General features: G+C 46.7%; 1 protein-coding gene across 6 annotated transcripts in view; it reads right to left on the bottom strand.

Moving 5' to 3' along the window:
- The window catches only part of cep131 (centrosomal protein 131), a 108,932-nt gene that overhangs the window by 28,745 nt on the left and 66,688 nt on the right, over nucleotides 1-13,499 (bottom strand). The window lies entirely within an intron of this gene.

The following is a 13,499-nucleotide window of genomic DNA, read 5'->3' as shown; positions in this document are numbered from 1 at the left end:
GCAGCGAGGTACGAAAATCAGAAGTGACGTCAGCACAAGGGAAGGAGCTGATTAGCTGCTAGCTGGTGAGGTTCTCTTTTTCTGGTGAGTGTCTTTTTTTTTAAGTCTCGAGTTTATTTCCAGTTAAGTTTAGTTAATCCAATAAATCGAGGCATGGCAGGGCAGCTCACACCCGTGGAATGTGCATCCTATGCCATGTGGGAACTCCAGGACGCTTCCCGTGTCCTGGACAACCACAGGTGCAGGAAGTGTCGCCAGCTGGAGGAGCTCAAGCTCCAGGTTTCGGAGCTTGAGCAACAGCTGGCGTCATTGCAGCGTATCCGCGAGGCTGAGAGCTACGTGGATAGCACGTTTCAGGAGGTGGTCACCCCACAGCTTGACAGTGCAGGTAGAGAGGGACTGGGTGACTGCCAGACAGACAAAGAGGACCAGGCAGGTAGAGCAGGAGTATCCTGAAGGCATCTTACTCTCTAACCAGTATTCAGTTCTGAATACTGGTGGGGGAGAGGCTTCATAGAAACATAGAAAATAGGAGCAGGAGTAGGCCATTCAGCCCTTCGAGTCTGCTCTGCCATTCAGTATGATTATGGCTGATCCTCTATCTCAATACCATTGTCCCGCTCTCTCCCCGTACCCCTTGATGCCTTTTGTGTCTAGAAATCTATCTAGCTCCTTCTTAAATATATTCAGTGACTTGGCCTCCACAGCCTTCTGTGGTAGAGAATTCCACAGGTTCACCACCCGCTGAAGGAAGAAATTTCTCCTCATCTCAGTCCTAAATGTCCTTCTCCGTATCCTGAGACTGTGACCCCTCGTTCTGGACCCCCCAGCCAGGGGAAACATCCTCCCTGCATCCAGTCTGTCTAGCCCTGTCAGAAATTTATATGTTTCAATGAGATCCCCTCTCATTCTTCTAAACTCGAGTGAATACAGGAAGAGTCGACCCAATCTCTCCTCATACGACAGTCCTGCCATCCGAGGGATCAGTCTGGTGAACCTTCGCTGACTGCCTCTGGCAAGTATATCCTTTCTTAGGTAAGGAGACCAAAACTGCACACAATATTCCAGGTGTCATCTCACCCAAGGCCCTGTATAACTGCAGTAAGACATCCTTGCTCCTGCAATCAAATCGTCTTGCAATGAAGGCCAACATACCATTTGCCTTCCTAACTGCTTGTTGCACCTGCATGTTTGCTTTCAGTGACTGGTGTACAAGGACACTCAGATCCCTTTGTACATCAACATTCCCCAATCTATCACCATTTAAATAATACTCTGCCTTTCTGTTTTCCTTCTGAAGTGGATAACTTCACATTTATCCACATTATACTGCATCTGCCATGTATTTGCCCACTCACTCAACTTGTCTAAATTGCCTTGAAGCCTCTTTGCATCCTCCTCACAACTCATGATCCCACCTAGTTTTGTGTCGTCAGCAAACTTGGAAATATTACATTTGGTTCCCTCACCCAAATCATTGATATATATTGTGAATAGCTGGGGCCAAAGCACTGATCCCTGCGGTACCCCACTAGTCACTGCCTGCCACCCCGAAAAAGACCCATTTATTCCTACTCTCTGTTTCCTGTCTGTTAACCAATTTTCAATCCCAGTGCTTTAATTTTGCACACCAACTTCTTATGTGCGACTTAATCAAAGGCCTTCTGAAAATCCAAACACACCACATCCACTGGTTCTCCCTTATCTATTCTACCTGTTACATCCTCAAAAAACTCCAGTAGGTTTGTCAAACATGATTTCTCTTTCATGAATCCATGTTGACTTTGTCTAATCCATTTGATATTATCTAAGTGTCCTGTTATCACATTCTTTATAAACTCTAGCATTTTCCCTACTACTGATGTTAGGCTAACCGGTCTGTAGTTCCCTGTTTTCACTCTCCCTCCTTTTGTAAATAGTGGGGTTACATTTGCCACCCTCCAATCTGCAGGAACTGTTCCATAATCTATAGAATTTTGGAAGATGACAACTAATGCATCCACTATTTCCACGGCTACCTCTTTTAGTACTCTGGGATGCAGATTATCAGGTCCTGGGGATTTATCGGCTTTCAGTCCCATTAATTTCTCCAGCACTATTTTTTTACTAATACTAATTTCCTTTAATTCCTCCTTCTCACTAGTCCCTTGGTTCCCTAGCATTTCTGGGAAGTTATTTGTGTCCTCTTACGTGAAGACAGAACCAAAGTATTTGTTTAATTGCTCTGCCATTTCCCTGTTCCCCATTATAAATTCTCCCGTTTCCGACTGTGAGGGACCTACATTTGTCTTCATTAATCGTTTTCTTTTTCCATTCTTGTAGAAGATTTTGCACACCACTTTTATGTTCCTTGCAAGTTTACTCTCATACTCTATTTTTCCCCTCTTAATCAATCTCTTGGTCCTTTTTTGCTGAATTCTAAACTGCTCCCAATCCTCAGGCTTGCTACTTTTTCTGGCAACTTTATATGATTCCTCTTTGGATCTAATACTATCCTTAATTTCTTTTGTTAGCCATGGTTAGGCCACTTTTCCTTTTGCGTTTTTGCACCAGAAAGGAATGTATAATTGTTGCAATTCATGCATTCGTTCCTTAAATGTTAGCCATTGCCTATCCACCGTCATGCCTTTTAATGAAGTTTCCCAATTTATCATAGCCAACTCACTCCTCATACCTTCCTGGTTTCCTTTGTTTAGATTTAGGACCTTAGTTTCGGATTGGAGTACTGCACTTTCCACCTTAAAGAAGAATTCTATCATGTTTTGGTCACTCTTCCCTAAAGGACCCCGCCCAACAAGATTATTAATTAACCCCTTCTCATTGCATAATACCCAATCTAGGATAGCCTGTTCCCTGGTTGGCTCCTCAACATACTGGTCTAAAAAGCCATCTCGTACTCACTCCAAGAATTCGTCCTCCACGGTATTATTGCTAATTTGGTTTGGCCAGTCTATATGCAGATTAAAGTCACCCATGATTACTGTAGTACCCTTGTTACATACATCTCTAATTTCCTGTTTGATCCCATCCCCTACATTACCACTACTGATTGGAGGCCTATAGACAACTCCCACCAGTGTTTTCTGCCCCTTGGTACTTCTTAACTCCACCCAGACGGATTCTACATCTTGATTTTCTGAGCCAATATCCTTTCTCACTATTGCTCTGATTTCATCCTTTACTAACAACGCCACTCCACTTGCTTTTCCTTTTTGCCTGTCCTTCCTAAATAATGAATACCCTTGGATACTCAGCTCCCAGCCTTGGTCACCTTGCAGCCATGTCTCTGTAATTGCTATTATAGCGTATCAGTTTACATCTATTTGCGCTGTTAACTCGTCTACCTTATTACAAATGCTTCATGCTTTTTACATTTTTAGATATCTTAACATTTTTTTGTACTATGGCCCTATTTGTCTTATTACCATTTTATCTTCCTCGGATCCTATTTGTTGTCTTTTGTTTGTACACTCTGTCCCTTCCTGACACAATTTTGTTATCCTTACCCCAATCACTTTCCTGCACTGCTTCTTTGTTTTTTCTCTTCAGGATTCTAGATTTCTCTCCACCAGGAGCCTCTCCTGAGTTCAGCCAGAGCCAAGACCACAGCACCATGGACCATACAGGGTGCAGGGGGGTGGAAAGAAAGGTCAGGAGAGCAATAGAGATAGGGGATTCCATCGTTAGGGGAGCAGGCAGGCGTTACTGCGGTCGCAGAAGTGATTCCAGGATGGTATGTTGCCTCCCTGGTGCCAGGGTCAAGGATATCACTGAGCGGCTGCAGAATATTCTTTGGGGGGGGGGAAAAGAGGGTGAACAGCCAGAGGTCGTGGTCTATATCGGTACAAACGACATAGGTAGGAAGAGGGATATGGTCCTGCAGACAGAGTTTAAGGAGTTAGGAAGAGATTAACTTGGCACATGGAATATAAAGTGGAAAAATGTGAAGTTATCCACTTTGGTACGAAAAACAGAAATGCAGAGTATTTTTTTTAAATGGTGACAGATTGGGAAATGTTGATATTCAAAGGGACCTGGGTGTCCTTGTACATGAGTCACTGAAAGCTAACATGCAGGTGCAGAAGCAATTAGGAAGGCAAATGGTATGTTAGCCTTTATCACAGGAGGATGTGAGTACAGGAGTAAAGATGTCTTACTGCAATTATATAGGGCCTTGGTGAGACCGCACCTGGAGTATTGTGTACAGTTTTGGTCTCCTTACCCAAGAAAGGATATACTTGCCATAGAGGGAGTGCAATGAACGTTCACCAGACTGATTCCTGGGATGGCAGGATTGTGTGCGAGCAGAGATTGAGTAGACTAGGCTTGTATTCTCTAGAGTTTAGAAGAATGAGAGGTGATCTCATTGAAACATACAAAATTCTTACAGGGTTCAACAGGGTAGATGCAGGGAGGATGTTTCCCCTGGCTGGGGAGTCTAGAACCAGAGGTCACAGTCTCAGGATAAGGGGTCGGCCATTTAGGACTGAGATGAGGAGAAATTTCTTCACTCAGAGGGTGGTGAATCTTTGGAATTCTCTACCCCAGAAGGCTGTGGAGGCTCAGTCATAGAGTACATTCAAAACAGAGATCCATAGATTTCTACATATTAAAGGCATCAAGGGATATGGGGATGGTGCAGGAAAATGGCATTGAGGTAGAAGATCAGCCATAATCTTGTAGAATGGCGGAGCAGGCTCGAGAGGCCGGATGGCCTACTGCTGCTCCTATTTCTTATATTCTTAACAAGCAGGACCTCAAAAAGGTAGTAATCTCCAGATTACACCCGGTGCCACGCGCTGGCAAGTATAGAAATAGGAGGATAGAGCAGATGAATGCGTGGCTGGAGAGATGGTGCGGGGGGGGGGTTTCAGATTCCTGGGGTATTGGGACCAGTTCTGGGGGAGGTGGGACCTGTACAGGACGGGCGGGTTGCACCTCAACAGAGCTAGGATCAATATCCTCGCAGGGTGGTTCGCTAGTACTGTGGGGTGGGGGGGTTTAAACTAATTTGGCAGGGGAATGGGCACCAGAATGTAGCATTGGGAAGGGGAAACAAGGGGCACAAAGGATCAGGAGAGAAGAATAGCCCTAGAGTAAGAAATAGTAAGGTATTAGCTGGGGTCAGACCAAGAGAGAGTACAAGAAAATTTAAGACTATTTAAGAAGGGCCACATGGGTGCAATACCGATGGGCTGATGGCAACTGCAGGACTCCTGCCGGGAGAAAGATAGCACTAGAGCAAATAATAGTACAGTATTAGGTGGGATCAGACTAAGAGAGAGTACAAGAAAATTTAAGACTGGTTTGCAGTGCATGTGTGTGAACACACAAAGCGCGGTAAAACAAGGTTGGTGAGCTGCAGGCGCAAATAGCCACATGGGAATACGATGTTGTGGCGATAACGGAGACCTGGCTCAAAAAAGGACAGGACTGGGTACTAAATATTCCTGGATACAAGGTGTTCAGGAAAGATAGGGAAGGAAAGAAAGGAGAGGGAGGTGGGCAGTATTGATTAAGGAGAATATTGCAGTACTGGAGAGAGAGGATGTCCTGGAGGGGTCAAGGACAGAATCTATTTGGTTAGAGTTAAGGATCAACAGAGGTGCCATTTCACTACTGGGTATATTCTATTGGCCACCAACTAGTGGGAAGGATATAGAGGAGCAAATTTGCAGGGAAATTACAGAGAGGTGCAAAAGCCATAGAGTAGTGAAAATGGGAGATTTCAACTATCCTAATATGGACTGGGGTAATAATTACATACGACCAAAGAAGGGGAGGAATTTTTAAAATGTGTTCAGGATAACTTTCTCCACCAGTACGTTTCTGGCCCAATGAGGAAGGACGCATTGCTGGACTTAATTCTAGGGAATGAGGTGGGCCAAGTGTCAATGGGGGGAGCATTTAGGGAGCAGCGATCATAGTATCATAAGGTTTAGAATAGCTATGGAAAAGGACTCTGACCATTCTAAAGTAAGTGGGATGAGAACAGATCTGGCCCGGGTAAATTGGAATCACAGATTGGCAGGCAAAACTATAATTGAACAGTGGGCGGCCTTTAAAGAGGAGATGATTCGGATACAGACATGGTACATTCCAACAAGGGAGAAAGGTAGGGCAACTAAAGCCAGAGCTCCCTGGATGACAAAGGAGATAGAGAATAAGATGAAGCAGAAAAAAGCGGCATATGACAGGTGTCAGGTTGCTAACACAAGTGAGAACAAGGTAGAATATAGAAAGTTCAGAGAGGAAGTGAAAGAGGAAATAAGAGGGGCAAAGAGAGAGTATGAGGATAGACCAGCAGACAACATAAAAGGGAATCCAAAAGTCTTCTACAGACATGTTAACAGTAAACGGGGTGGGGCCGATTAGAGACCATAAAGGAGATCTACTCATGGAGGCAGCGGGCATGGCTGAGATACTAAATGAATATTTTGCATCGGTCTTTACCAAGGAAGAAGATGCTGCCAGAGTCTCCATAAAGGAAGATATAGTTAAGATACTGGATGGGCTAAAAATTGAGAAAGAGGTACTAGAAAGGCTAGCTGTACTTGTCCGGATGGGATGCACCCGAGGAAGCTGAGGGAAGTAAGGGGGGAAATTGCGGACATCTGTTGATATGGGAGTGGTGCCAGAGGACTGGAGAATTGCAAATGTTACACCCTTGTTCAAAAGAGGGTGTAAGGATAAACCCAGCAACTATGGGCCTATCAGTTTAACCTCGGTGGTGCAGAAACTTTTGGAAACGATAATCCAGGACAGAATTAAACAGCCACTTGGGCGAGTGTGGATTAATTAGGGAAAGCCAGCACGGATTTGTTAAAGGCAATTCGTGTTTAACTAACCTGATAGAGTTTGTTGATGAGGTAAAAAGAGGGTAGATGAGGGCAATGCAGTTGATGTGTATATGGACTTTTAAAAGGCATTTGATAAAGTGCCGCACGGTCGGCTTATCATCGAGATTGCGGCCCATGGAATAAAGGGGGCAGCAGCAACATGGATACAGAATTGACTACGGGACAGAAAATACAGAGTCGTGGCGAATGGTTGTTTTTCAGACTGGAGGGAGAAATGCAGTGGTGTTCCCCAGGGGTCGGAGTTGGGACTACTGCTTTTCTTGATCTATATTAATGACTTGGACTTGGGTGTACAGGGCACAATTACAAAATTTGCAGATGACACAAAACTTGGAAGGGTAGTGAACAGTGAGGAGGATAGTGATAGACTTCAAGAGGATATAGACAGGCTGGTGGCATGGGCAGACACGTGGCAGATGAAGTTTAACGCAGAGAAGTGCGAAGTGATACATTTCGGTAGGAAAAATGAGAGGCAATATAAACTAGAGGGCACAATTCTAAAAGAGGGATCTGGGGATATATGTGCACAAATCAATGAAGGTGGCAGGGCAGGTTGAGAAAGCGGTTAAAAAAGCATACGGGATCCTGAGCTTTATAAATAGATGTGGAGATGCCGGTGATGGACTGGGGTTAACAATTGTAAACAATTTTACAACACCAAGTTATAGTCCAACGATTTTATTTTTAATCCCACAAGCTTTCGGGGGCTTTCCCCTTCCTCAGGCAGATTCAATCATGGCCTTCAAAAGGGAACTGGATAAGTACTTGAAATGAAAAAATGTGCAGGGTATGGGGATAGGGCAGGGCAATGGGACTAGCTGGATTGCTCATGCATAGAACCGGCGTGGACTCGATGGGCCGAATAGCCTCCTTCCGTGCTGTAACCTTCTATGATTCTATCTTACAGCATTTACAAGTTGTGTGCCAAACTGAAACTATTTTGTTGCTCCACCCTATCGCTTCTCCTTTGTTCTACTCCCCCCCACCTTTTCCCTGGCTCTGAACTTGCCTAAAAACTGTTAATCGCTAACATCGTTAAACCAGTTCTTATGAAGGGTCATTGATCTCTCTCCACAGATGCTGCCTGACCTGCTACGTGTTCTCCACATTTTCTGCTTTTATTTTAAACCATTTTGTTAACATTGCCAATCACACCTCCTGGTCTATTTCCTTTCCTCAAGCAGAAATTCAGGAGCTGATTATTGACTGCAGAAGCAAAAACAGAGGGCCAGATTTTACTGTGAAAATAATGTTGAGGCTAACAGCGCTCACCGTTACTTATGTGCAAATCGGAAAGCGCTTCCGGTGACCACACATGCGCAGTGAAACACGGAAATCCGGAAGTTTCTCTCCGAGATGCGATGCTCCTCCAAAAACTGCACGAAAACGGCATCTCACTGTCTGACTCCCTATTTAAACGTATTGAACGGCGTGAAGCTCCTGTACTGAAGTGGCAGATGCGGACTAAACCCGCCAAAAAAAGTTAAGTCAAGTCATTTCAAGTCTAAGTGCCGTTTTAATGGTGTGTAAGTCTTAATTACTGCCAAACAACCTCACTGGCCCTGAAAATTAACTTTTACAAGTGTGCAGTCTCATTCCTTCAGATTTTAATTATTGTTGGACATTTAAAAAAAATTGAAATACATTTTTTTTTACTTTTTCTTTCTGTCCCTTATCTTTTTTTTATTCGTTCATGGGATGTGGACGTCGCTGGTGAGGCCAGCATTTATTGCCCATCCCTAATTGCCCTTGAGAAGGTGGTGGTGAGCCGCCTTCTTGAACCGCTGCAGTCCGTGTGGTGAAGGTTCTCCCACAGTGCTGTTAGGAAGGGAGCTCCAGGATTTTGACCCAGCGATGATGAAGGAACAGCGATATATTTCCAAGTCGGGATGGTGTGTGACTTGGAGGGGAATGTGCAGGTGGTGTTGTTCCCATGTGCCTGCTGCCCTTGTCCTTCTAGGTAACCCCCAGGAGTGTGATGGAATACTCTCCACTTGTCTGGATGAGTGCAGCTCCAACAACACTCAAGAAGCCTGGATGTTGTCCGGGTCTTGCAGTATGCGGGCATGGACTGCTTCATTATTTGAGGGGTTGCGAATGGAACTGAACACTGTGCAATCATCAGCAAACATCCCCATTTCTGACCTTATGATGGAGGGAAGGTCATTGATGAAGCAGCTGAAGATGGTTGGGTCCAGGACACTGCCGAGGAACTCCTGCAGCAATGTCCTGGGGCTGAGATGTTTGGCCTCCAACAACCACTACCATCTTCGTTTGTGCTCGGTATGACTCCAGCCAATGGAGAGCTTTCCCCCTGATTCCCATTGACTTCAATTTTGCTAGGGCTCCTTGGTGCCATACTCGGTCAAATGCTGCCTTGATGTCAAGGGCAGTCACTCTCACCTCACCTCTGGAATTTAGTTCTTTTGTCCATGTTTGGACCAAGGCTGTAATGAGGTCTGGGACCAAGTGGTCCTGGCAGAACCCAAACTGAGCATTGGTGAGCAGGTTATTGGTGAGTAAGTGCTGCTTGATAGCACTGTCGACGACACCTTCCATCACTTTGCTGATGATTGAGAGTAGACTGATGGGGCGGTAATTGGCCGGATTGGATTTGTCCTGCTTTTTGTGGACAGGACATACCTGGGCAATTTTCCACATTGTCGGGTAGATGCCAGTGTTGTAGCTGTACTGGAACAGTTTGGCCAGAGGCGCGGTTAGTTCTGGAGCACTACAGCCGGGATGTTGTCAGGCCCATAGCCTTTGCTGCAGCCAGTGCACTCAGCCGTTTCTTGATATCACGTGGAGTGAATCGAATTGGCTGAAGACTGGCTTCTGTGATGGTGGGGATATCGGGAGGAGGCCGAGATGGATCATCCACTCGGCACTTCTGGCTGAAGATGGTTGCAAGTGCTTCAGCCTTGTCTTTTGCACTCACGTGCTGGACTCCGCCATCATTGAGGATGGGGATGTTAGTTGTTTAATTGTCCACCATCATTCACGACTGAAAGCGGCAGGACTGCAGAGCTTCGATCTGATCCGTTGGTTGTGGAATCGCTTAGCTCTGTCTATAGCATGTTGCTTCCGCCGTTTAGTGTGCATGTAGTCCTGAGTTGTAGCTTCACCAGGTTGGCACTTCATTTTTAGGTTCGCCTGGTGGGGCTACTGGCATGCTCTTCTACACTCCTCATTCAGCCAGGGTTGATCCCCTGGTTTGTTGGTAATGGTGGAGTGAGGAATATGTCAGGCCATGAGGTTACAGATTGTGCTGGAACACAATTCTGCTGCTGCCCCACAGCGTCTCATGGATGCCCAGTTTTGAGCTGCTAGATCTGTTCTGAATCTATCCATTTAGTATGGTGATAGGACACCATCCAACGTGTTGTGTGGCACTCAGTGCGAAGACAGGACTTCATCTCCACGAGGACTGTGCGGTGGTCACTCCTACCAATACTGTCATGGACAGATGTATCTGCGACAGGTAGATTGGTGAGGACGAGGACAAGTAAGTTTTTCCCTCCTGTTGGTTCGCTCACCACCTACCGCAGGCCCCGTCGGGCAGCTGTCTCCTTCAGGACTCGGCCAGCTCGGTCAGTAGAGGTGCTACCGAGCCACTCTTGGTGATGGACATTAAAGTCCCCCACCCAGAGTACATTCTGTGCCCTTGCTACCCTCAGTGCTTCTTGCAAGTGGTGCTCAATATGGAGAAGGACTGATTCATCAGCTGAGGGAGGGCGGTTGGTGGTAACCAGCAGGAGGTTTCCTTGCCCGTGTTTGACCCTGATTTTATGGGGTCCAGATTCAATGTTGAGGACTCCCAGGGCCACTCCCTCCTGACTGTATATCACTGTACCGCCACCTCTGGTGGGTCTGTCCTGCCGGTGGGACAGGACATACCCAGGGATGGTGATGGAAGAATCTGGGATGTTGGCTGAAAGGTATGATTCTGTGAGTCAGGCTGTTGCTTGACGAGTCTGTGGGACAGCTCTCCCAATTTTGGCACAAGTCCCCAGATGTTAGCGAGGAGGACTTTGCAGGGTCGACTGGGTTTGGTTTGCCTTTGTCGTGTCTGGTGCCTAGTGGTCTGATGCTGGGTGGTCCATCCGGTTTTATTCTTAATATGACTTTCTTTAGCTAGATTTTACAACTGAGTGGCTTGCTCGGCCATTTCAGAGGGCGATTAAAAATCAACCACATTACCGTGGGTCTGGAGTCACATATAGGCCAGACCGGGTAAGGACAGCAGGTTTCCTTCACTGAAGGACATTAGTGAACCAGATGGGTTTTTACGATAATCCGGTAGTTTCATGGGCACCATTTCTGATACTAGTTTTTTTTAATTCCACATTTTATTTGATTAATTGAATTTAAATTCCCCAGCTGCCGTGGCGGGATTTGAACTCATGACTCTGGGTTAGTAGTCCACTAACATAACCACTATGCTACCGTACCCGTCTCTTAATCCAATCTTTCTTTCTCTCTTTATTTTGCTTTCTGTATGTGATTTGACATTCAATTCACTATTCTAATTTACACTTCCTGGTTCTGGCTCTGCGTTGTTCTTTAATGATTCTTCAATCTGATTATTTAAGCTGACACACAGTTGCTGGCCCTCTGTGTACAGGTCCCACATGCCCTTTAAAAAGGCGCCACATTGAATGGCTGTCCCTTTGATAGCAACTTGCCGTGCAAAAGCCCATAGAAAATCTTTGGGCAAATCAAGCCTAAGGTACGGCTAGCACTGTTTGTTCGCCGCTCACAGTGAAATCCGGTCCCTTGGTCTCTAGCTAACCCCACCAGGATCTTCCACTTGTGAAGGAGAAGTGCAAGATGACAGAGTACCTGTTACTATTAACTCGTTAAATGGGCAGCCTGGCTGGCGGCCAGGAGGAGGCCGCAGCCAGGGACCCTTGGGGATGGTCCCCATACAATCGGGAGGGAAGAGAAGAGAGGTCGGGAAGTGATCAGGGGGGCGGGTTAGAAGAGAGGTCGGCAAGTGATTGGGGGGAGGGGCGGGGGGGGGGGGGTGGGGAGAAAGAGGCCGGCAAGTGATTGGGGCCGGGCCGGGGCGGGGGGGGGAGGAGGAGGAGGAGATAGAGCGGTCGGCAAGTGATGCGGGGGATGGGGGGGGAGGAAGAAAGAGAGATCAGCAAGTGAACGGAGGGGTGGCGGGGTGGAGAAGAGAGGTCGGCAAGTGATCGGAGGGGGAGAAAAAAAGAGGTCGGCAAGTGATCGGAGGGGGGGGAAAAGAGGTCTGCAACTGATCAGGGCGGGGGGGAAAGAGGTCTGCAACTGATCAGGTGGGCAAAGAGGTCGGCAAGTGATCGGGGGGTGGGGGGGAGGGGAAGAGGTTGGCAAATGATCGGGGGAGGGGAAAGAGAAGTCGGCAAATGATTGGGGCATTAAATGAGAGGTCAGCAAGTGATTGGGGCGGGGAGAAAAGTCGGCAAGCGATCGGGGAGGGGGAAAAAAAAAAGGTCTAAGTGCAGTCACTTTTTCGACCTAACATGGTCACGTGCCTTTTTGTAAACAGAGGGGAGGGGAAAGAGATCAGCAAGTGATCGGGAGGAGGGAAAAAAAGGTCGGCAAGTGATTGGGGCTGGGGGAGAAAAGAGAGCTTGGCAATCGGGGGGGTGGGGGGCAGTGGGAAGCTTGGTGATCAGGGCTGGGGCTGGTTGAAGGCTTCGTTGAGGGGCCGCAAGAAGCACTCCTGCTCTTCCTGGCCAACAAGGAGTGCTGGAAGAGGCACATACCTTGTCGAGTCGGCAGCGCCCGCCGCCCTTTCACTGCCGGGTTTCCCAATTGCACCGAGGGAGGTCGATTTAAATATGTTAATCAAGTGTCCTGCCTCTCCACTACGTGACACTCGGACGCCCCGTTCCCCATCGCCAAAAAAAAAGATGGCAGGCGCGTGCGCTGCGGGATGGGGACGCGTTCCCCGTATTTAACTCATTAACTAACACCCCACCCCTCTCCTGCCAGTCGTGGGGGGTTAACATCATGGCCTATACTTACATGTTGTGTGTTTCAATCAGTAGCATTCAATTACCCCACACTGTACTCATCTATCTTGTTCCGATATGGGGAATCTAATGCATTTATTGCTTTTAGAGGTAATTTTTCAGTAATCAAGGACAAAATTGGGAAACTGTGTTATGTTTAGGCAACAGGCATTTTATGTATCGGTCATGAGCAATTGTTCACGGGCATTGCATTTTGCAAAATATTCAAAGCCTTCGGCAGAGGTTGCTGCATCTGACTATGGAAGCACTTACTTGAATTTGAAGCAGGTCACGTGTTGCACGCGTCAGTGTCGAATGGCATACCATGCAACTACAGCCTGCTCGGGTGCACAGTGGGAAATTCCAATTTGTACTGTAGCTCTTTTTGGCTGCTTTATTTGCTCTTTTTTATGGTCATCAAAACAACATGGGGCTGGTGACTGGGATTCCATACAACTGAAAGAGCATAGTACGTCTTTCTTTTGCATGCTAATCCTGAAGAGGAGAGTCTAACGTTAAATTTATCTGCAGGCTCGTTAACCTTAGGCTCCTGGGAGACCTGAAAAGGGATCTCAAAAACCCAGAATGACCAGCTTAGCAACAAAAAAATGTAACATTCAGTCTAATCCAACCTCCT

This window comes from Heptranchias perlo, chromosome 23 (assembly GCF_035084215.1).
Source record: "Heptranchias perlo isolate sHepPer1 chromosome 23, sHepPer1.hap1, whole genome shotgun sequence".
Classification (NCBI taxonomy): domain Eukaryota; kingdom Metazoa; phylum Chordata; class Chondrichthyes; order Hexanchiformes; family Hexanchidae; genus Heptranchias; species Heptranchias perlo.
Note: the sequence above shows the minus strand (reverse complement) of the source record. Positions and strands in the feature narration are given on the sequence as shown.